Source organism: Narcine bancroftii, chromosome 8, assembly GCF_036971445.1.
Source record: "Narcine bancroftii isolate sNarBan1 chromosome 8, sNarBan1.hap1, whole genome shotgun sequence".
NCBI lineage: Eukaryota > Metazoa > Chordata > Chondrichthyes > Torpediniformes > Narcinidae > Narcine > Narcine bancroftii.
Window position 1 is genome coordinate 68,567,557 of NC_091476.1, and position 23,150 is coordinate 68,590,706.

The following is a 23,150-nucleotide window of genomic DNA, read 5'->3' on the forward strand; positions in this document are numbered from 1 at the left end:
TGATCGTCGTGAGATAAACAACTCACAAAATTAAAATAACACCTTTAAATTACAACATACTCAAAAAAAGTTATCGATACAGGTTCACAAATACTAATTCTCACAAGATTGTAGCTAAAACACCAGAAAATTTGACCAAAGCAGCGACTGTAAAAACCCTGGCAGCAACAAAATCAACAGCACTTGTTTATTTCTATGGGGAGACGGAACCGTGTGATTCGAAGTGTCGTCGGATAATAACGACGGCTCTGACCGGAGCCCATTAGAAGGTACAAAAAGGAAATGAGCATCAAGTTTTAGCCTCGTAGGTCTATTGATACGTGGAAGCTGGGCTGACGAGAAAGGTTTTTGTTGTTAGAACTAACGACAGGGATAATTTCTATATTTAAAAAAATTCTGCTGAAACACTGCATAAACATTCTTAAAGACTCATTTTAGCATCACACCCTCAGATGGAGTCACCCAGCACAGTCTGACCCCCCCCCCCCACCCCCGTGATCCCACAGCCTGTGAAGATACGGACTCAGATTTGGTATCACGAGATTCGTTGCTCTGCAGCAGTGACAATATTGCCATAAATTACATTTTGGAAAATAAATAAATTAGTGCAAAATAAGAGAAACTGTGAGGCCATGTCTGGGGTTCATTGTCTGTTCAATAATCTGGTGGCGGAGGGGAAGAAACCGTCCTCGTGCCGCTGGGAGGTCGTCTTCAGGCTCCTGGACCTCCTTCCTGATGGTAGCAGAGTGAAGAGGGCACGGCCTGGGTGGTCCTTGAGGATGGAGGCTGCCTTCTTAAGTCACCGCCTCTTGTCGATATCCTCGATGGAGTGGAGTCTGGTCCTGTGATGTCGCAGTTAACGACCCTCTGGAGTTTATTCTTGTCCTGAGAGTTGGCTTCTCTGTACCGGGCAGTGATGGAACCGGTCAGAACTCTCCCTACGCTACATCTGTGGAAATTTGCAAGTCTTTGGTGATGTACCAAACCTCCTGACGAAGTGTAGCCGTGGGCGAGCCTTCTTCCTGACCGCATCGACGTGGACAGACCCTCTGAGATGGCAACACCAAGGAATTTAAAGTTCTTGAACCTTTCCACTGCTGAGCCCCTCGATGACCGTACCACCCAAGCAAACTTAATGAACGGTAAGATATTTAATTGGGCAGCATACCACAGCCAAGGCCGATTCTGCACAGTCTCGTTGGCAGTTTAACAGAAGTGGTCTTGACTTTGAGACAGGGGGCTGCTGAGTGGAAGGACTCAGGAGGGCTCATGCACAGTCTGCGGGTGTAGTGGGCTGTCGAGAAGAGGTGTTGGCTGTCACTGCTGGAGGGATTGGATTTAGGACCAGGGAGGTCCCGCCGCCATTGGGCAAGGTCCTGGCGAGGCCGCACCTGGAGAACCGAATGCAGATCCGGTCTCCTGACTCGAGGATGGACTGGCTCTGGAGATGGTCCAGGTTGAAGGGGTTGGCCTATGAGGAGAGATCGAGTCGTCTGGGACTGCACTCGCTGGAATTTAGAGGAATGAGAGGGGATCTTATAGAAACGTATAAAATTATGAAAGGTGCTGATAAGATAGAAGTTTCCATTGGTGGCAGAGACCAGACTAGGGGACGTCACCTCACGGTTCAGGGGAGTAGATCGAGGACGGAGATGAGGGGGAACTACTTTTCCCAGAGGGAGGGGAATCTGTGGAATTCGCTGCCCAATGAAACAATGGAGGTGACAGTAAATAGATTTAAGATGAGGTTGGGTAGATTTTTACATCGTCAGGGAATGAAGGGATGTGGGGAAAGGTCAGGTGGGTGGAGATGAGCCGATTATCAGATCAGCCATAATCTTATTGAACAGGGGAAAGAGGGAGGAGTCACATGATGGAGTAGTGGCCGGTAGGGGAGCTCCAGCTCTCTCCAGAAAAGTAAAAAAAGATAGAGAAAAAACAAAGGCACAAACATAGAAACCACAACAAAGTGAAAGTGAAAGTGTGGAGAAAATGGCAGCGAAGAAAGAAAAACCAAAGAAACGGGAAGAAAAGAAGAAGGAAAGACATCGGAGGAGGAAGGGGAAGGCCTTACTGATATGAGGAGGCCCGCCGTGGAGAGAGAAGCCCGCTCCCTGAGGTCAGTGGAAACCCCGAACTCGGGACTACAAAAATGGCTCACGGAGCCAAACAAAAGTGTGCAACCGCGCATGCGCGACTCCTCGCGCATGTGCGATGCGCAAGACAAAAATAACACTGACGGGAGGGGGGACCAGCTGAGGAGTAAATCTCCACAGCTGAAACAGACAACTGCAACATAACAGCAAGACTCTCAACAGGAAAACATAGAAAATAACGAGAACAAGAAGGAAGAGAATAAAAATAAGAAATCAAAGAAACAACAGATGACCAACCCAGAGGAAGAAGACCAACACCAAGACACTTCTAATAAAAATAAGAAGACCAAAAATACCCAACAAAATAAAACAAACAACCCAACAAGAAAACCAGAAGAGACAGAGGTAAAGGACACAGATCCTGGAGTGGACTCAGAAGAAGAGGAGGAAGAACACAGAGAAATGGAAGATGAAGGGAAGGGCAAGTACATGGATATATATTTTTTTAAAGAATATATGGAAACAGTAAAAGAATGGCAGTCACAAGAATTCAGTGAAATAAAAAGAAGAATAAAAAGTACAGAAGAAAAAGTGAATAGATTAGAGATGATCATGTCAGATATAGGAAAAAGAGTAGACAAGGTGGAAGAACGAGAAACAGCCATAGAAATGGAGGTAGATGACTTACAAAAGAAATTAGAAGAATCTGATAAAAAAGTTAAAGAAACACAGGAGCTGTTAGCTCAGAAGATAGATATAATGGAAAATTATAATAGAAGAAACAATATAAAGATAGTGGGCCTTAAGGAAGATGAAGAAGGCAAAAATATGAAAGAATTTATAAAAGAATGGATCCCCAGGGTCTTAGGAGGGCCAGAATTACAGGAAGAAATGGAAATAGAAAGGGCACACAGACCATTAGCCCCTAACCCACAACCACAACAAAAACCAAGATCCATTCTAGTAAAATTCCTAAGATATACAACAAGAGAAAATATATTGGAGAAAGCAATGAGGAAAATAAGAGAAGACAAAAAACCACTGGAATACAAGGGTCAAAAATTTTTTTTCTATCCAGATATAAGTTTTGAACTCCTGAAGAAGAGGAAGGAGTTCAATGCAGCAAAAACAACCCTATGGAAAAAAGGTTATAAATTTATGTTAAAATACCCAGTGGTACTTAAAATAGTTATTCCAGGGCAGCAAAACAGACTATTCTCGGATCCGGAAGAAACACAAAAATTTGCAGAACAACTACAAAACAGACAGAGAGATGAAGAGATGTAACAAGAACAAAAATGACAACAAACTATGTGTGTATGTATATATATATATACATATACACACACACACACACACATATATATATATATATATATATACATTTCTTCTTCTTTGGCTTGGCTTCGCGGACGAAGATTTATGGAGGGGGTAAAAAGTCCACGTCAGCTGCAGGCTCGTTTGTGGCTGACCAGTCCGATGCGGGACATACACACACACATATATATATATATAAAATAGAATATAGGTAAGAAATAAGAAGGGAAAGAAAGGGAAGAAAGGATATAAGGAGGGAATTAAGAGAGTGACCTTTGTTATACATGAAGATTAAAATCTTTTCTGGGGGTGCTGGGTGGGGAAGAATAACAGTCACTGCGAAATCAGTTGATGCTTGCGAGCGGATTCGCAAATCCAAATGGAGAGTGGTTGCCCGACAAAGGACAAAGGGCAACTCAGAAAGGGGAGGGACTATTGGGGTTAAAGAAATTTTAGATATGAGAATAGTGGAAATATTTTGTTTTAGAAATGTTGTCTTATAATGTGTTCAAAAAAAGAAAGCAGAAATGGATAAGAAGGGAAGGTGGTGATGAGGAAACAGAAAGGAAAGATAAACAAAGTATGAAATGACTATGTTGAACTATATGACTTTAAATATTAATGGAATACATAACCAAATCAAAAGGAAGAAGCTGTTAAATTTACTGAAAAAAGAAAAAATTGATATAGCATTCGTACAAGAAACACATCAAACTGAAGTGGAACACAAGAAATTAAAGAGAGATTGGATAGGACATGTAACAGCAGCATCATATAATTCAGAAGCCAGAGGAGTAGCTATATTAATCAATGAAAATGTAATAATCAAAATAGAAGAGTAAATAATAGATCCAGCAGGGAGATATTTAATGATAAAATGTCAGATATATTCAGAATTTTGGAATTTACTCAATGTATATTCACCTAATAAAGAAGATCAAAAATTTATGCAAGATATCTTTTTGAAGATAGCAGACACGCAAGGGAACATACTAATAGGAGGGGATTTTAACCTTAATTTGGACTCAAACATGGATAAAACTGGAAAAAAACTAACAGAAAGAACAACGTAACCAAATTTATAATTAAATCGATGCAAGAAATGCAACTTTTGGATATATGGAGGAAACAATACCCAAAGGAAAAGGAATATTCATATTATTCGGGTAGACATAAAACATACTCAAGGATAGACCTATTCCTGTTATCAGCCCACATTCAAGGGAGAGTTAGGAAAACGGAATATAAAGCTAGACTATTATCGGACCACTCACCTCTGTTATTGGCAATAGAGCTAGAGGACATCCCACCAAGAATGTATAGATGGAGATTAAACTCCATGCTACTTAAAAGACAGGATTTTAGAGAATTCATTGACCGACAAATTAAAATGTACTTTGAAATAAATGCAGAATCAGTGAAAGATAAGTTTATACTATGGGACACAATGAAAGCGTTCATCAGAGGGCAAATAATAAGTTATGTAACTAAGATGAAGAAGGACTACAATCGGGAAACAGAACAGTTGGAAAGGGAATTAACAAATATAGAAAAAGTATTAGTAATAAAGGAAGATACAACTAAAAGAGAATTGGCAGATAAAAAAATAAAATATGAAACACTACAAACATATAAGGTGGAGAAGAACATAATGAAGACAAAACAGAAATATCATGAGCAAGGAGAAAAAACGCACAAAATTCTAGAGTGGCAGCTTAAGACAGAACAAACTAAAAGAATGGTATTGGCATTAAGGAAAAAGGACAATAAATTACATATAATCCAACGGAGATCAATGAAAACCAGGGAAGTCTATGAGCATCTATATCAAACTGAAAACGAAGGGAAGGAAGACAAAATAGATGAATTTCTATCTAAAATTGAACTACCGAAATTACAAACAGAGGAGAAAAATAAATTAATAAAACCATTTGAAATAGAAGAATTACAGGAGATATTAAAAAAACTTCTGAACAATAAAACATCAGGAGAGGATGGATTCCCAATAGAATTCTATAAAACATTTAAAGACTTATTAATTCCTCCCCTCCTGGAAGTAATCAACCACATTGATAAAACACAAAGCATACCAGATTCATGCAAAACAGCAATAATTACAGTAATACCAAAGAAAGGGAAAGATCCACTTGTACCAGCGTCATATAGACCAATATCTCTACTTAACACAGATTATAAGATAATAGCTAAACTATTAGCAAACAGATTAGCCGACTAGGTACCAAAAATAGTAAATCTAGACCAAACTGGATTTATTAAAAAAATACGAACAACAGACAATATCTGTAAATTTATTAACTTAATTCATGCAGTAGAAGGAAATAAAGCTCCAACATTAGCGGTTGCTTTAGACGCAGAGAAGGGCTTTGACAGAGTAGAATGGAATTATTTGTTCAAAGTACTACAAAAATTCAGCCTACCAGAGAAATATATTAATTGGATTAAAGCATTATATAAGGGGCCATTGGCGAAAGTGACAGTAAATGGATATATATCAAAACAATTTAACTTAAGCAGATCTACAAGGCAGGGATGTCCACTATCTCCCTCACTGTTCGCGTTAGCTATAGAACCACTAGCAGAACTGATAAGAACAGAAAATAAAATAAAAGAGGGATAAAAATAAAAGAGAAGGAATATAAAATCAGTCTACTTGCAGATGACGTTATAATATACTTAACAGAACCAGAAATATCAATAAAAGAATTACATAAGAAATTGAAGGAATATGGAGAAGTGTCGGGATACAAGATCAATGCAAATAAAAGTGAAGCTATGCCAATGAATAATGCGGATTTCACAAATTTTAAGAAAGAATAACCATTTAGATGGCAAACACAAGCAATGCGATACCTAGGTATACAACTAAATAAAAACCTCGGCCATCTATATAAACTCAATTATATTCCACTAATGAAAAAATTACAGGGCGATTTAGAGCATTGGAAAGATTTACCATTAACACTAATAGGAAGGATAAACTGTATTAAAATGAACATTTTCCCAAGGATATTATACCTATTTCAGGCATTGCCAATACACTTCACAGAGAAATTCTTCAAGGAGTTAAAGAAAATAATAAGGAAATTTTTATGGAAAGGGGGGAAACCGAGGATAGCACTAGATAAATTAACAGAATGGTGCAAACAAGGAGGCTTACAACTACCAAACTTTAAGAATTATTATAGAGCCGCACAATTAAGATACCTATCAGATTTTTATCAAACAAGGGAAAAACCAGATTGGACCAGATTAGAACTAGATAAAATAGGGGAGAAGATACCTGAACATATACTATATAAATGGGATGAAAAATTGGTGCAACGTAGGAATTCACCGGTATTGCATCATCTGCTCAACATTTGGAAGAAGATTCATGTAGAAAGGAATAAAACAAATTACCAACTACCAAAACTAATATTGACGCAAAATCAGCTAATCCCTTTTACAATAGATAACCTTTCCTTTAGAGAATGGGAGAGAAAAGGGATCAAAAGAATAGAAAATTGTTTTTCTGGAAATAAATTATTATCCTTTGAACAAATGAAGGATAAATATAATATAACTCATGATACAATGTTTGCATACTACCAACTGAAAACCTACTTGAAGGACAAATTGTGAAACAGTCTGAAGTTACCAGAAGGAAGCAATTTTGAATATGTGATTACAGACAAAATGATAATTAAAAAATTTGTAACAAACATGTGCATCAAACTACAAGAAAAGGAGAATGAGGAAACAAACAGTAAACCTAAACAAAAATGGGAACAAGATCTAAACATAAAGATAAAGAATGAAACATGGGAGAAGCTATGCTCCAGAACTATGAGAAATACAATAAACACGAGGTTACGCATGATACAATATAACTGGATACACAGGCTATACATCACACCTCAAAAGTTAAATAAATGGGACCCAACAGTATTAGACAGATGTTTTTGCTGTAAAAATGAAACGGGAACAACAATATATGCAATTTGGACATGTGAGAAAGTGAAAAACTTTTGGGAAGATCTCAACCAGATATTAAATAAAATCACAAAAAGCAATATACCAAAAAACCCAGAGATCTTCCTCCTAAGTAATATAAGAAATAAAGAATTTGGACTCGATTTGGATGGAGCACAAAATAGATTTGTTATGATAGCCCTAGCTGTAGCAAAAAAATGTATTATGTCAACCTGGAAATTAGAAGACAACTTGAGAATACAACAATGGTACATAGAAATGAATAAGTGTATTCCATTAGAAAAAATAACATATAATTCAAGAAATAACATTACAATATTCGAACAAATATGGGAGCCATATATGAAACACAATAGAGAAATCCTACCATGGACTTCCACCACCTAAAATGACAGAAGGAGAAGACAACGAAAAGAAGTGACTCAGTAAAATTTCTTGTTTATTTTTATTAAGTGACAACATTGTTTAAAGGGTTTAATGTATCTTATAGATTGAACTTCAAATAAATGGGGAAGGGGGTGAGGGAGGGAGGGGGGAAAGGGGGAGAAAACGACACTATATATTTAAGAAGAAAAATGTCTGTATGTATCTTGGTCAATATGGTTTATAGTGTAAAAAATAAAAAATTTAAAAAAAAAGAACAGGGGAAACAGGCTTGACGGGACGGGTGACCAACTCCTGCCCCACCATTTCCGATGCTCCTGTGAGACCTGACCCGAAACACCTACCTCCATGGATATCACTGGACCCACTGAGTCACTCCAACTCCCAGGGGGCTCCGTGGCTGAGGAACACGCAGGCGGTGGCTCGGGGCCAGGACTCCCCCTCCCCCCCCCGTGAACTGCTGACGTCTGGCTGGAGGTGGAGGTACCAGGAACCAGGCGGGGCGCCAGTTCCAGATTGTGTCGGAGGTTCGGATCTGGGGCTTGAGTCGCCAGTGGTTTGAACTGGACTCTGGGACGTGCTGGAGGCAACTCCACAGACACTCTGGGGGTCTCTCCTTTGTCTCTTTCTCTCTGACTGTAAGAGGCGCAGAGCAGTTGCTGCTGGTTGGCACGGTGTTGCTAGGGACTAGAGTTCAAGTCCCGTATGGTCTGAGTGGGTTTTCCCCGAGTAGGGGGCGCTGATTTCCTCCCACCATTCAAAAATGTATTGGAATGGTGGGGGGGGGGGGTGGTTGGTTAATAGGGCGTCAAGGGGGTGGTGGGCTGAGAGGGCCTGTTACTTTTAGAAACTTTAAATAGAAAAGTTTCGTGCGATGGCTGCAATGTTCCGCACCGCCACCAGGTGACACTGCCTGCACCAATGGCTGGAGGTGGCCCTTCAGCCCATCCAGCTCCAACTCGTCCATGATCCTTATTTGCCAGGAAAAATAACTTCTGATTGCGTTTGGAAAGAAAAACAACAACAATCAGTGACCCAAGGGAAAGCACAGCGCCGGAGAAATGTAGCAGATCAAACAATGGGCAGCAAAAGATACTGCAAGGGATCAGTAGTGGAGAGGGTCAAATCCCTGCCAAGGGGAGGGGGGGGGGGGGGGTAGTCAACGAGGATCAGTCCTGGAGCCTCCATGTCGATGCCATCACGAAGAAGGCCTGCCAGCGGCTAAACTTTGTGAGGTGTCTGAGGAGATTCAGGGTCACCGAAAGCTCTCTTAAACCTCTACAGATGGAGAGCATTCTGGCTGGTTCCATCATGGCCTGGTACAGAGGTGCCAACTCTCAAGGCAAGAATAAACTCCAGAGGCTTGTTAACTTGGCCTGCGGGCCCCAGACTTCACTCCATCGAGGACGTCGACATGAGACGGTGTCTTAAAAAAAGCAGCCTCTATCCTCAAAGACCCCCACCACCACCCTTTTCACTCTGCTACCATCGGGGAAAAAGATACAGGAGCCTGAAGATGTGCACTCAGCGGCACAAGGATGGTGTTTTCCCCTCCGCCACCAGATTCCTGAATGGACAATGATCCACAGATATGGCCTCACCTTCTCCTATTTGCTTACTTCTACATGGTAAGGGAGTCTATGACAAGAGGGCATAAATTCAGGATAAAAGGGCCTCAATATAAAACGGAGACACGGAGAAATTTCTTCAGCCAGAGGGTCGTGAGTCCGTGGAACTTGTTGCCGCAGGGGGTCGTGGGAGCGCGAGGTCACTGGGGGCACTTAAGGCAGAGATCGACTGGTATTTGATCAGTCAGGGCGTCAGGGGTTAAGGGGGAGTGGGGCTTTGGGAGGACAGGCCAACTCATGATTTGAATGGCGCAGACTTCTGCTCCTCCCACCTTGAGAGGTGATTTCTAACGCCACTTTCGCAGCCGTAAAAAAAACAGCGAATTCCTTGACACGCTCACGATGGTTAAATTCTGGCCCCGGCCCAGTAACCTCCCTCTCGCATTCTGGGACAAAGCTGCGGAGCAGGCCAACCCAAAAAAATCATCAGCTCCCTCCCCAGAATCTCAGGAATGGCCCAAACGCCAGCCATAACTTGTGAAAACATGTTCCGAGCTCGAACTCTGCAACTTCATCTGACGTTCCTGCCTCAGGTTTACCTGGCTATTGCGTTCCGCCAGACAAAAATCCCTTGCCCGGTCTTGATCGGGACTGAGTATAAAACACGCAGGAGTGTCTATGGACACTTTTGGATGTATCTGGTGCGTTTTTCAAGTCAGGTTCATTGACGTCCAATTGCATGAGTACAGCCTGACGTGGCAGCGCTTTCTGGTCACACAACCAGACCTAACACAAGCAGACAAACGCAGGGCCAGTATTTTGTCCACAACAATACATGAATAAATATTGCCATGTGCAAATTAAGAGTCTTGGAGAGTGAGTACGAGCTGTGCCTTCGGTCGTTCCACGCTCTCCCAGCCTGTGGGAAGAAGCTGTTCCTCAAGTGCTGGCTCCAATACTCCTGATGGGGGCAGCTGAAAGATGCCATGTGCAGGGTGGAAATGATTTTACACCCCCTCCCATTCAGACATCGATCCTGGTCGATGGGGTGGGGGGGGAGGGAGACTCCGGTGATCCTCTTTGCCACTCTTATGGTCCCTGCGGATTGACCTCCAGTCCAATTTCTCTGCTGCTGATCAGCTGAAAAATTTTCCTCTCGCGTACCTTTTTGTTTAGATACACCCATTCTTGTGATTTCCTACCTAATTTGATGCCTTGTTCAAAACTGCGAAGTGCAGCTTGTCATTGAGAGTTCATTTCCCGCGATCGCACTCAGACGTCTTCCCTGCTGACCTGGGCACGGTCAGTGATGGATGCGACGACATGGAAAAGCGGTCTCAGGGCAACTGGAATTCATCGATGCCAGCCGACTATGGTGGGACACTGACATAAGAGGCATCAGATGCTGAGTACAAATGGAAATCAGCTGCAAAACAGTTTGAGCTTGCGTTATCATGCTCCATTTTTTTCCGGGAAACAAAACTTTTGAAAACCATCATGGTCCAGTGTTATTGAAAGGTATCGGTGTCATTAGGGACGACGGCACAATTTATTGGGCAGAAGAAGTGATTTCCTCGGGAAGGTAGAACTAACATTCTCGCACCAAAGGGGACTGGAACTCGGAAATTTAAAAGCTGACAGATTTTTGTTGGCCCACGCAGCCAAGGCAGGTCAAATCGAATGACTCAACAGAACCGCCTGTGTTCCAATTGAATGGGGGTACATGCACAAGGGTCTAAGTGGCTGCCCTGTCCCGCTTGTTGGGAATGGTTTGTATTTTAAACTTCCACTGACTGGGGAATTCTCCATTTTAACTCTTTCAGCCTCACCACCCACCCCCCCCCCCCCACCGATTCAAACCCTTCTTACTCTGCGCCCTCTCCCGCTACTCTGCGCCCTCTCACGCTACTCTCCACCCCTCTCCCTTCGCTGCAGGCTCAACCGCTCCATTCGCCCATCGCTACAATTTTCTAGCCCTGCATCTCGAATCCAGTCAAGTTTATGGTCACGAAACAGCATTCTCCGGTCCTCGGGGCAAAACGCGCAGACATACATCCATATAGAACCTATGTACAGACTGACGATATATACGCAGGACAAGTATTTCATCTGCACAAATAAACAATGTTCCGTGAATATTGGAGAGTTAGGGCGAGCAGTTCCTTTGGTCGTTCAGGATTCTCACTGCTTATACACCCACGACCGAGTGGCCGGACACAATTCCAACGCCATCTACAAGTTTGCCAATGGCCCCGCAGTCGTCGGTAGAATCGCCATGGCAGGAGGGAGATTGATCAGCTCGTTGAGCGGTGTCACGACAACAACCTTGCGCTCCAGCAAAACCAAGGAGATGATTGTGGGCTTCAGAAGGGGGTCGGTGGAAACGTGGTCCAGTCCTCGTCGAGGGCTCAAAAACTTCAAATTCCCGGGGGGGGGGGGGGTGGTGACAACATCTCTGAGGAACTGCCCTGGAGCCTCCATGTTGATCCAAGGCTCACCAGTGGCTCGAGTTTGTGAGGTGCCTGAGGCATTGTTACATCCCTCCACCATCAGACTCGTCAACGACCAACTCATTTAAGGTCTCTCTCTGCATTGCACAGTCACTTTGCTTACATTTCTTTATATGTTTACACGTGTACATTGAGCCCGATTTTTTTTTTCTTTGCTCTCCCAATAAGTGGTAATTCTGCTTTACCCACAGGGAAAATGAACCTCAGGGTTGTACGTGATGACATAAAATCTGAAATACTATCACAGAGCAGAGGAAGTTTCAGAGGCTCTGACTAGTTTTCCAGTTCTACCATATACCAGAGAGCTGCTCTGGAAGGAATTTCACAAAGAACAGGATCGGGACTAATATCATTTGGCAAACAGCCCATTTTAATGCAGTAAAACTAGAAATTCCTCTTCTCCAGCACCTACCAGTCTCTAGAGGTGCTGGACGGCGGGGGTTTTGCCGTTCAGCCGGCTATTACTTAACCGCAGCCAAGTACGCGAAACAGTGGTTATTGGCGCATACTCCGTTGGGAGTTTGAGGAGATATGGTACATCGCCAAAGACTCCTGAAAACTTTTGTGGAGAGCAGTCTGGCCGGTTGCATCACTGCCTGGGTGCCAACGCACATGACCCAGAGGACCCCAAAACCCAGCGGCAATAGATGTTCACCAAGACAATTGGTTACAGAAGTAGATTTTAATTATCTTTAAACATGAAAACAGGATCAAACTTCAACTTATCTTATTGACTTAACTAACCCAACTTAACTGCCTTCTAATTCTAAGCGCATGTTTGTGTAAGTTCAGAGAATTTATTTGATTCACAGTCCAATCTCACTTCTCCAAGTTCACCGGTAGCAGGCAATTTTTATACTGTGCACAGAAGTCGGGGCGGGGCGGGGGGAACATAGACGGAAACTGGAGAAGTTCATGTCTATGCCAATCCGGTTGGAGTGGGTCCAGTTGGCGGGTGAGGCGTTGCTCCTCCAATTTGTGGGTGGTCTCAGCCTGGCGGGCAAGAGGACGGGGAGTTGAACTGGGCGGCCACTGAGAGATCCGTGTTACTGCGGCAGGGCAGAGCCGAGGCGCTGAACGAGTTGGCCTTCCGGACTGCACCCAGTCACTCCAACCACGTGGGAGGGGGGAGAGCGCTGGACACCGAGCCAGAAGTGGGGAGGGGGGGTGGAAGAGCAGCTACTGCTCTTTAGCAGGTGGGCTGTTCGGCCCATCGAGTCCACTCCACTGCTTTGTCATGACCTGATAACCAGTCCCACCAACCCCACCCCCCCCCGCCTCCACCCCATGATACCCTGACTATTCAGATACCTCTAACTGAAACCATGGCCACCAAAAAAGGAAGCAAATTCCAGACTTTAGCCATTCTCTGGCCACAGAAATTCCTCCCCTGTTTTAAACGGGCCCCCTTCAATCCCAAAGGGGCGTCTTTTTGGACCAGGCTCCTCTTGCATGTGAAACAACTTAGCCCCATCTACTCTGCCTGGGCCTGTCAACATTCTTCTGAAGACCAAGGAGCAAAGACCCATCAAAGACGTATGCGGATCCCGTCATCCTCGTAGATCCATAAAAAGGCGCTGAATGGGGAAAAATGGATCAGCCCAGGTGGGGCACACTCGATGGGCTGAATGGCCTATTTCTGCTCCTCCACCTTATTAACCGAGGCACAGAATCCAAAAGCGCAAGGTACTGGAGAACCACAGGGCTGTAATTTTAGCCCCCTGTTTTTACTCTACTCACTTCACACCTCCAACTGGGTTGCTGGGTATGGCAATGCCACCCTTGGCAAATTCGCCGATGGTGCCACGGTAGGGGGCCTCACAAAGGAAGGGGATGGGTGGGAGGGAGGGAGAGTGAAAAACCTGGCCGCACCACCTCGCCCTCAAGGTCACCAAAGCCAAGGAGCTGGTGGTTGACATCAGGAATGGAGAGCCAGAGGCAGACAATCCAGCGATTGTTGGGGAGGGGGTGAGGAGAATCCGAAGTGGAGAGGGTTAGCAAATTTGGAACCTTTCCTGGACCCAACACATCAATGGCATTGTGAAGAAAGCCTGTCAGCGCTGCAACTTACCCAGGAGTTTGTGGAGGATCGGTACGACACCAAAAACCCTACAAAAGGTAATGGACACAGCCCAGGACATCACAGGCAAAACCCTCCCCACTACTGAGTACATCTACAGCAGTGGTTCTCAACCTTTCTCTTTCCACTCACATCCCACTTTAAGTCATCCCTCTGCCGGAGGAGTCACGTGATGGAGTAGTGGCCAGTCGGGGAACTCCAGCCCTCTCCGGAAAAGTAAAAAAAAGACAGTGAAAAAACAAAGGCACAAACACAAAAACCAAAATAAAGTGAAAGTAAAGGTGTGGAGAAAATGGCAGCGAAGAAAGAAAAGCCAAAAGCAATGGGAAGAAGAGAAGAAGAAAAGACGTCGGAAGTAGAAGGTGAAGGCCTTACATGTACGAGGAGGCCCGCCGTGGACAGAGAAGCCCGCTCCCTAAGGTCAGTTGAAGCCCCGAACTCGGGACTACAAAAATGGCTCACGGTGCCAAACAAAAGTGCGCAACCGCGCATGAGCGAGGAGTCGTGCATGCGCGATGCGCAAGACAAAAATAACACTGACGGGAGGGGGAACCAGCTGAGGAGTCGATCTCCACAGCTGAAATTGACAACCACAACAAAGCAGCAAGAGGAGAACATAGAAAATAACAAGAACAAGAAAGAAGAGAGTAAAAAGAAATCAAAGAAACAACAGATGACCAACCCAGAGGAAGAAGACCAGCAGCAAGACACTTCTAATAAAAATAAGAAGACCAAAAATACCCAACAAAATAAAACAAAAAACCCAACAAGAAAACCAGAAGAGACAGAGGTAAAGGACACAGATCCTGGATTGGACTCAGAAGAAGAGGAAGAACACAGAGAAATGGGAGATGAAGGGAAGGGCAAGTACATGGATATTTTTTTTTAAAGAATATATGGACACCATATATTCACCATATATGGCAGTCACAAGAATTCAGTGAAATAAAAAGAAGAATAAAAAGTACAGAAGAAAAAGTGAATAGATTAGAGATGATCATGTCAGATATAGGAAAAAGAGTGGACAAGGTGGAAGAACGAGAAACAGCCATAGAAATGGAAGTAGATGACTTAAAAAAATTAGAAGAACCTGATAAAAAGTTAAAGAGACACAAGAGCTGTTAGCTCAGAAGATAGATATAATGGAAAATTATAATAGAAGAAACAATATAAAGATAGTGGGCCTTAAGGAAGATGAAGAAGGCAAGAATATGAGAGAATTTATAAAAGAATGGATCCCCAGGGTCCTAGGAAGACCAGAAATGGAAATAGAAAGGGCACACAGAACATTAGCCCCTAAACCACAACCACAACAAAAACCAAGATCCATTCTAGTAAAATTCCTAAGATATACAACAAGAGAAAATATATTGGAGAAAGCAATGAGGAAAATAAGAGAAGACAAAAAAACCACTGGAATACAAAGGTCAAAAATTTTTTTTCTATCCAGATATAAGTTTTGAACTCCTGAAGAAGAGGAAGGAGTTCAATGCAGCAAAAACGATCCTATGGAAAAAAGGATATAAATTTATGATAAAGTATCCAGGGGTACTTAAAATAGTTATTCCAGGGCAGCAAAACAGACTATTCTTTGATCCGGAGGAAGCACGAAAATTTGCAGAACAACTACAAAACAGACAAAGAGATGAAGATATGTAACGAGAACTAAAATGACCACAAACTATATGTATGTGTGTATGTAGGTGTATATATCTTCTTTCTTTGGCTTGGCTTCGCGGACGAAGATTTATGGAGGGGGTAAAAAGTCCACGTCAGCTGCAGGCTCGTTTGTGGCTGACCAGTCCGATGCGGGACAGGCAGACACGATTGCAGCGGTTGCAAGGGAAAATTGGTTGGTTGGGGTTGGGTGTTGGGTTTTTCCTCCTTTGCCTTTTGTCAGTGAGGTGGGCTCTGCGGTCTTCTTCAAAGGAGGCTGCTGCCCGCCAAACTGTGAGGCGCCAAGATGCACGGTTTGAGGCGTTATCAGCCCACTGGCGGTGGTCAATGTGGCAGGCACCAAGAGATTTCTTTAGGCAGTCCTTGTACCTTTTCTTTGGTGCACCTCTGTCACGGTGGCCAGTGGAGAGCTCGCCATATAATACGATCTTGGGAAGGCGATGGTCCTCCATTCTGGAGACGTGACCCATCCAGCGCAGCTGGATCTTCAGCAGCGTGGACTCGATGCTGTCGACCTCTGCCATCTCGAGTACCTCGACGTTAGGGGTGTGAGCGCTCCAATGGATGTTGAGGATGGAGCGGAGACAACGCTGGTGGAAGCGTTCTAGGAGCCGTAGGTGGTGCCGGTAGAGGACCCATGATTCGGAGCCGAACAGGAGTGTGGGTATGACAACGGCTCTGTATACGCTTATCAGACTGCTCAAACTACAGGGGAATCACGTTGCTCTCCATTGCAGGCAAAATCTTCGCTAGGATTCTACTAAATAGAATAATACCTAGTGTCGCTGAGAATATTCTCCCAGAATCACAGTGCGGCTTTCGCGCTAACAGAGGAACCACTGACATGGTCTTTGCCCTCAGACAGCTCCAAGAAAAGTGTAGAGAACAAAACAAAGGACTCTACATCACCTTTGTTGACCTCACCAAAGCCTTCGACACCGTGAGCAGGAAAGGGCTTTGGCAAATACTAGAGCGCATCGGATGTCCCCCAAAGTTCCTCAACATGATTATCCAACTGCACGAAAACCAACAAGGTCGGGTCAGATACAGCAATGAGCTCTCTGAACCCTTCTCCATTAACAATGGCGTGAAGCAAGGCTGTGTTCTCGCACCAACCCTCTTTTCAATCTTCTTCAGCATGATGCTGAACCAAGCCATGAAAGACCCCAACAATGAAGACGCTGTTTACATCCGGTACCGCACGGATGGCAGTCTCTTCAATCTGAGGCGCCTGCAAGCTCACACCAAGACACAAGAGAAACTTGTCCGTGAACTACTCTTTGCAGATGATGCCGCTTTAGTTGCCCATTCAGAGCCAGCTCTTCAGCGCTTGACGTCCTGCTTTGCGGAAACTGCCAAAATGTTTGGCCTGGAAGTCAGCCTGAAGAAAACTGAGGTCCTCCATCAGCCAGCTCCCCACCATGACTACCAGCCCCCCCACATCTCCATCGGGCACACAAAACTCAAAACGGTCAACCAGTTTACCTATCTCGGCTGCACCATTTCATCAGATGCAAGGATCGACAATGAGATAGACAACAGACTCGCCAAGGCAAATAGCGCCTTTGGAAGACTACACAAAAGAGTCTGGAAAAACAACCAACTGAAAAACCTCACAAAGGTGTATATATAATATATATATATATATATATATATATATGCTGTCGACCTCTGCGTGGACTCGATGCATCGAGTCCACGCTGCTGAAGATCCAGCTGCGCTGGATGGGTCACGTCTCCAGAATGGAGGACCATCGCCTTCCCAAGATCGTGTTATATGGCGAGCTCTCCACTGGCCACCGTGACAGAGGTGCACCAAAGAAAAGGTACAAGGACTGCCTAAAGAAATCTCTTGGTGCCTGCCACATTGACCACCGCCAGTGGGCTGATATCGCCTCAAACCGTGCATCTTGGCGCCTCACAGTTTGGCGGGCAGCAACCTCCTTTGAAGAAGACCGCAGAGCCTACCTCACTGACAAAAGGCAAAGGAGGAAAAACCCAACACCCAACCCCAACCAACCAATTTTCCCCTGCAACCGCTGCAATCATGTCTGCCTGTCCCGCATCGGACTTGTCAGCCACAAACGAGCCTGCAGTTGACGTGGACTTTTTACCCCCTCCATAAATCTTCATCCGCGAAGCCAAGCCAAAGAAAAAAAAGATATATATATATTTATATATATGTGTGTGTGTGTGTGTGTGTGTGTGTGTGTGTGTGTGTGTGTGTGTGTGTGTGTGTATATATAAAAATAGAGTATTGGTAAGAACTAAGAAGGGAAAGAAAGGAAGTATGGGGGGAATTAAGAGAGCGACCTTTGTTATATATGAAGATTAAAATCTTTTCTGTGGGGGGGGCTGGGTGGGGAAGAATTACGGTCACTGCGAAATCAGTTGACGCTTGCGAGTGAATTCGCAAATCCAAATGGAGAGCGGAGATGTGGTTGCCCGACAAGGGACAAAGGGCAACTCAGGAAGGGGAGGGGATAGTGGGGTTAAAGGAATTTCAGATAGGAGAATAATGGAAATATTTTATGTTTTAGAAATGTTGTCTTATAATGTGTTCAAAAAAAGAAAACAGAAATGGATAAGAAGGAAAGGTGATGATGAGGAAACAGAAAGAAAAGATAAACAAAGTATGAAATGGCTATGTTGAACTATATGACTTTAAATATTAATGGAATACATAACCAAATCAAAAGGAAGAAGCTGTTAAATTTACTGAAAAAAGAAAAAATTGATATAGCATTCGTACAAGAAACACATCAAACTGAAGTGGAACACAAGAAATTAAAGAGAGATTGGATAGGACATGTAACAGCAGCATCATATAATTCAGAAGCCAGAGGAGTAGCTATATTAATCAATAAAAATGTACCAATCAAAATAGAAGAGGAAATAATAGATCTAGCAGGGAGATATGTAATGATAAAATGTCAGATATATTCAGAATTTTGGAATTTACTCAATGTATATTCACCTAATAAAGAAGATCAAAAATTTATGCAAGATATCTTTTTGAAGATAGCAGACACGCAAGGGAACATACTAATAGGAGGGAATTTTAACCTTAATTTGGATTCAAACATGGATAAAACTGGGAAAAAAATTAACAGAAAGAACAAAGTAATCAAATTTATAATTAAATCGATGCAAGAAATGCAACTTTTGGATATATGGAGGAAACAACACCCAAAGGAAAAGGAATATTCATATTATTCGGGTAGACATAAAACATACTCAAGAATAGACCTATTCCTGTTATCAGCTCACATGCAAGAGAGAGTTAGGAAAACGGAATATAAAGCTAGACTATTATCGGACCACTCACCCCTGTTATTGACAATAGAGTTAGAGGACATCCCACCAAGAATGTATAGATGGAGATTAAAATCCATGCTACTTAAAAGGCAGGATTTTAGAGAATTCATTGAACGACAAATTAAAATGTACTTTGAAATAAATACGGAATCAGTGAAAGATAAGTTTATACTATGGGACGCAATGAAAGCGTTCATCAGAGGGCAAATAAAAAGTTATGTAACTAAGATGAAGAAGGACTACAATCAGGAAACAGCAGTTGGAAAGGGAAATAGCAAATATAGAAAAAGAATTAGCAATGAAGGAAGACACAACTAAAAGAAGAGAAATGACAGATAAAAAAATAAAATATGAAACACTACTAACATATAAGGTGGAGAAGAACATAATGAAGACAAAACAGAAATATTATGAACTAGGAGAAAAAACACACAAAATTCTAGCGTGGCAGCTTAAGACAACAAACTAAGAGAATGGTATTGGCATTAAGGAAAAAAGACAAGAAAATCACATATAATCCAACGGAGATTAATGAAAACTTCAGAGAATTCGACGAACAATTATATCAAACTGAAAACAAAGGGAAAGAAGACAAAATAGATGAATTTTTAACTAAAATTGAACTACCGAAATTACAGAGGAACAAAATAAATTAACAAAACCAATTGAAATAGAAGAAATACAGGAGATAATAAAAAAACTACCAAATAATAAAACACCAGGAGAGGATGGATTCCCAATAGAATTCTATAAAACATTTAAAGATTTATTAATTCCTCCCCTTCTGGAAGTAATCAACCAGATTGATAAAACACAAAGCTTACCAGATTCATGTAAAACAGCAATAATTACAGTAATACCAAAGAAAGGGAAAGATCCACTCGCACCAGCGTCATATAAACTAATATCTTTACTTAACACAGATTATAAAATAGCTAAACTATTAGCAAACAGATTAGCCAACTATGTACCAAAAATAGTAAATCTAGACCAAACTGGATTTATTAAAAAAAGACGAACAACAGACAATATCTGTAAATTTATTAACTTAATTCATGCAGTAGAAGGAAATAAAGCTCCAACAGTAGCGGTTGCTTTAGATGCAGAGAAGGGCTTTGACAGAGTAGAATGGAATTATTTATTCAAAGTACTACAAAAATTCAGCTAATCAGAGAAATATATTAATTGGATTAAAGCATTATGTAAGGGGCCATTGGCGAAAGTGACAGTAAATGAATATATATCAAAACAATTTAACTTAAGTAGATCAACAAGGCAGGGATGCCCACTATCTCCCTTATTGTTCGCGTTAGCCATAGAACCCTAGCAAAACTGATAAGAACAGAAAATAAAATAAAAGGGATAAAAATAAAAGACTAGGAATATAAAATCAGTCTATTTGAAGATGAAGTTATAATATACTTAGCAGAATCAGAAATATCAATAATAGAATTACATAGGAAATTTAAGGAATATGGAGAAGTGTCGGGGTACAAGATTAACGCATATAAAAGTGAAGCAATGCCAATGAATAATGCGGATTTCTCAAAATTTAAGAAAGAATCACCATTCAGATGGCAAACGCAAGCAATGCGATATCTAGGTATACAAATAAAAACCGCGGCCATATATATAAACTCAATTATTATCCACTAATGAAAAAATTACAAGACGACTTAGAGCATTGGAAAGACTTACCACTAACACTGATAGGAAGGATAAACTGTATTAAAATGAACATTTTCCCAAGGATACAATACCTATTTCAGACATTACCAATACGCTTAACAGAGAAATTCTTCAAGGAGTTAAAGAAAATAATAAGGAAATTTTTATGGAAAGGGGGGAAACTGAGGTTAGCACTAGATAAATTAACAGAATGGTATAAACAAGAAGGCTTACAACTACCAAACTTCAAAAATTATTATAGAGCCGCACAATTAAGGTACCTATCAGATTTTTATCAAACAAGGGAAAAACCAGACTGGACGAGACTAGAATTAGATAAAATAGGGGAAAAGATACCTGAACACATATTATATAAATGGGACGAAAAATTGGTACAACATAGAACTTCTCCAGTATTACACCATCTCCTCAATATATGGAAGAAGATACATGTAGAAAGAAATAAAATAAATTACCAAATACCAAAACTAATATTGACGCAAAATAAGCTACTCCCTTTTACAATAGACAACCTTGCCTTTAGAAAATGGGAAAAAAAAGGGATTAAAAGAATAGAAAATTGTTTTTCAGGAAGTAGATTCTTATCCTTTGAACAAATGAGAGATAAGTACAATATAACGGGAGATACAGCGCTGGCATATTACCAACTGAGATCCTACTTGAAAGATAAATTAGGAAGCAACTTGAGTTTACCAGAGGGAAGTAACCTTGAATATGTGATTACAGATACAATGTTAATCAAAAGATTTATAAAAAATATGTATATTAAACTGCAAGAAAAGGAAAATGAGGAAACAAATGGTAAAACTAAACAAAAATGGGAACAAGATTTAAATATAAAGATAAAAAAGGAAACATGGGAGAAGTTATGCTCTGGAACGATGAGAAATACAATAAATACGAGGCTGCGTATGATACAATATAATTGGTTACACAGACTATACATTACACCGCAAAAGTTAAATAAATGGGACCCAACAGTATCTGATAGATGTTTTCGATGTAAAAAAGAAAGGGGAACAACAATTCATGCAATCTGGACATGTGAGAGAGTAGAAAAATTTTGGGATGATCTCAATCAGATTTTAAATAAAATAACAGAAAACAATATACCAAAGAATCCAGAGATCTTTCTCCTAAGTAACATAAAAAATAAAGAATTTGGAATTGACTTGGAGGATGCACAAAAAAGATTTGTTAAGATAGCCCTAGCTGTAGCAAAAAAATGTATTATGTCAACCTGGAAATTGGAAGATAATTTGAAAATACAACAATGGTATATAGAAATGAATAAATGTATTCCATTAGAAAAAATAACATATAGTTTAAGAAATAATATTGAAATATTCGAACAAGTATGGGAGCCTTACATTAAATACAATAGCGAAAACCTACCGGGAACAAACATTACCTAAGTTGATGGAAGGAGAAGAGAAGAAAAAAATGGACTCAGTAGAATTTCTGGTGTATTTTTGTTGAATGACAACATTGTCTAACTGAATTAATGCAACCTAGATTGTATAACTAAAATGGATGAGAGGGGGGAGGGATGGGGGGGTGGCTTGGGAGGAGGGAGGGGGGAGGGAGAAAAAGTCACTGTAAATGTGTGGAAAAGAAAAAGTGTATATCATGGCTATTGTGATTTATGGTGTGAAAAATAAAAAATTTAAAAAAAAAAAAAAAAAAAAAAAAAAAAAAAAAAAAAAAACAAGGGAAAAGCCAGATTGGACTAGATTAGAACTAGATAAAATAGGGGAGAAGATACCTGAACATATATTATATAAATGGGATGAAAAATTGGTGCAACATAGGAATTCACCGGTATTGCATCATCTGCTCAACATTTAGAAGAAGCTTCATGTAGAAAGGAATAAGACAAATTACCAACTACCAAAACTAATATTGACGCAAAATCAACTAATCCCTTTCACAATAGATAACCTTTCCTTTAGAGAATTTGAGAGAAAAGGGATCAAACGAATAGAAAATTGTTTTTCGGGAAATAAATTATTATCCTTTGAACAAATGGAGGATAAATATAATATAACTCACGATACAATGTTTGCATACCACCAACTGAAAACCTACTTGAAGGACAAATTGGGAAACAGTCTGAGGTTACCAGAAGGAAGCAATTTTGAATATGTGATTACAGACACAATGATAATTAAAAAATTTGTAACAAACATGTACATCAAACTGCAAGAAAAGGAGAACGAGGAAACAAACGGTAAACCTAAACAAAAATGGGAACAAGATCTAAACATAAAGATAATGAATGAAACATGGGAAAAGCTATGCTCCGGAACTATGAGAAATACAATAAACACGAGGTTACGCATGATACAATATAACTGGATACACAGGCTATACATCACACCTCAAAAGTTAAATAAATGGGACCCAACAGTATCAGACAAATTTTTTCGCTGTAAAAGGGAAACGGGAACAACAATTCATGCAATTTGGACATGTGAGAAAGTGGAAAAATTTGGGGAAGATCTAAACCAGATATTAAA

At 41.3% G+C, this 23,150-nt stretch overlaps 1 protein-coding gene across 1 annotated transcript in view; it reads right to left on the bottom strand.

Moving 5' to 3' along the window:
- The window catches only part of LOC138740821 (mitogen-activated protein kinase kinase kinase 11), a 75,353-nt gene that overhangs the window by 23,735 nt on the left and 28,468 nt on the right, over positions 1 to 23,150 (bottom strand). The gene's annotated exons all lie outside the window — the stretch shown is intronic.